Source organism: Mercurialis annua, linkage group LG2 (genome assembly GCF_937616625.2).
Source record: "Mercurialis annua linkage group LG2, ddMerAnnu1.2, whole genome shotgun sequence".
Lineage (NCBI taxonomy): Eukaryota > Viridiplantae > Streptophyta > Magnoliopsida > Malpighiales > Euphorbiaceae > Mercurialis > Mercurialis annua.
In genome coordinates, this window is record NC_065571.1 from 34,406,983 (window position 1) to 34,409,888 (window position 2,906).

A 2,906-nucleotide genomic window follows, 5' to 3' on the forward strand; every position below is an offset into this window, starting at 1 on the left:
ATCCCAACGTTTCACCTTTTTAGCGATTAAAGCCAAACGTTTACAAACGTTAATAAAAATATCCAAACGTTTCCCCTTTTTAGCGATTTAAGCCAAACGTTTGCAAACTTACGAAACAAATCCAAATATTTCACCATTTTAGCGATTTAAGCCAAACCTTTACAAAAGTTATGAAACAATCCAAATGTTTCACCTTTCTAGCAGTTTAAGCCAAACGTTTACAAACGTTACAAAGCAAATCCAAGCGTTTCACCTTTTTAATAATTTAAGCCAAACGTTTACAAACATTACGAATCAAATCGAAACGTTTCACCTTTTTAGCGATTTAAGCGTTTCACCTTTTTAGCAGTTTTAGCCAAACGTTTAAAAACGTTTACAAACGTTGCAAAACAAATGGTTCACCTTTTTAGCAGTTTAAGCCAAATGTATACAAACTTTACGAAACAGATCCAAGCGTTTCACCTTTTTAGCTATTTAAACCAAACATTTACAAACGTTATGAAACAAATCCAAGCGTCTCACATGTTTAGCAATTTAAGCCAAACGTTCACAAACGTTACGAAACAAATCCAAACGTTTCCCCTTTTTATCGATTTAAGCCAAACGTTTACAAACGTTACGAAACAAATCCCAATATTTCACCTTTTTAGCGATTTATGCCAAACTTTTACAAACGTTACGAAACAAATCCAAACGTTTCACCTTTTTAGTGATTTTAGCCGAACATTTTCAAACGTTACAAAACAAATCCAAATGTTCAACATTTTTAGCGATTTAAGCCAAACGTTTACAAACGTTACGAAACATATCCAAACGTTTCACCTTTTTAGCGATTTAAGCCAAACGTTTACAAATGTTACGAAACAAATCCAAACGGTTCGCGTTTTTAGAGATTTAAGCCAAACTTTTACAAACGTTACAAAACAAATCCAAACGTTTTACCTTTTTAGCGATTTAAGCCAAACGTTTACAAACTTACGAAATAAATCCAAACGTTTCACATTTTTATCGATTTAAGCCGAACCTTTACACCTGTTACGAAACAAAACCAAGCGTTTCACCTTTTTAGCAATTTAAGCCAAATGTTTACAAACGTTACGAAACAAATCCAAGCGTTTCACCGTTTTTTATCAATTTAAGCCAAACGTTTACAAACATTACGAAAAAAATCGAAGCATTTCATCTTTTTAGCAATTTAAGCCGAACGTTTACAAATGTTAAGTAACAAATCCAAACGTTTCTCCTTTTTAGCGATTTAAGCCGAAGGTTTACAAACGTTACGAAACAAAACAAAACATTTCACCTTTTTAGCGATTTAAGCCAAACGTTTACAAACCTTACGAAAAAAATCCAAATGTTTCCCGATTTTATCGATTTATTCCAAACGTTTAAAACGTTACAAAACAAATCTAAACATACCACTTTTTAGCAATTTATGCCAAACATTTACAAACGTTTCGAAACAAATCCAAATGTTTCACCTTTTTAGCGATTGAAGTCAAACGTTTACAAACGTTAATAAAAAAATCAAAACGTTTCACCTATTAGGCGATTTATGCCAAATGTTTACAAACGCTACAAAACAACTCCAAATGTTTCACCTTTTTAGCGATTTAAGACAAACGTTTACAAAGGTTATGAAACAAATCCAAATGTTTCACCTTTTTAGCAGTTTAAGCCAAACGTTTACAAACGTTACGAAAAAAATCCAAGCGTTTCACCTTTTTAGCAATTTAAGCCAAACGTTTACAAACGTTGCAAAACAAATGCTTCACCTTTTTTAGTAGTCTAAGCCAAATGATTAAAAATGTTACGAAACAGATCCAAGAGTTTCACTTTTTTAGCGATTTAAGCCAAACGTTTACAAACGCTAAGAAAAAAATCCAAGCGTTTCACCTTTTTAGCGATTTAAGCCAAACGTTTACAAACGTTATGAAACAAATCCAAACGTTTCACCTTTTTAGCGATTTAAGCCAAACGTTTACAAACGTTATAAAACAAATCCAAGTGTTACACGTTTTTAGTAATTTAAGTCAAACGTTTACAAACGTTACGAAACAAATCCATGCGTTTCACCTTATTAGCGATTGAAGCCAAACGTTTACAAATATTACGAAACAAATCCAAACGTTTCGCCTAATTATCAATTTAAGCCAAATGTTTACAAAGATAACGAAACAAATCCAAACGTTCGCCTTTTTAGAGATTTAAGCCAAACATTTACAAAGGTTATGAAACAAATCCAAATGTTTCCCCTTTTGAGTGATTTAAGCCAAACGCTTACAAACATTACGAAACAAATCCAAACGTTTAACCTTTTTAGCGATATAAGCCGAACGTTTCCAAACATTACGAAACAATTCCAAATGTTTCCCCTTTTTAGGGATTTAAGCAAAACGTTTACAAACATTACGAAACAAATCCCAACGTTTCACCTTTTTAGCGATATAAGCCAAACGTTTACAAACATTACGAAACAAATCCAAACGTTTCGCCTTTTTATCAATTTAAGCCAAATGTTTACAAACATTACAAAACAAATCCAAACGTTTTGCCTTTTTAGCGATTTAAGACAAACATTTACAAAGGTTATGAAACAAATCCAAATGTTTCACCTTTTTAGAAGTTTAAGCGAAACGTTTACAAACGTTACAAAACAAATCTAAGTGTTTTACGTTTTTAGCAATATAAGCCAAACGTTTATAAACGTTACGAAACAAATCGAAACGTTTCACCTATTTAACGATTGAAGCCAAACGTGTACAAAGGTTATGAAATAAAACCAAAAGTTTCACTTTTTTAGCAGTTTAAGCCAAACGTTTCCAAAAGTTACCAAACAAATCCAAGCGTTTCATCTTTCTATCAATTTAAGCCAAATGTTTACAAACGCTACGAAACAAATCCAA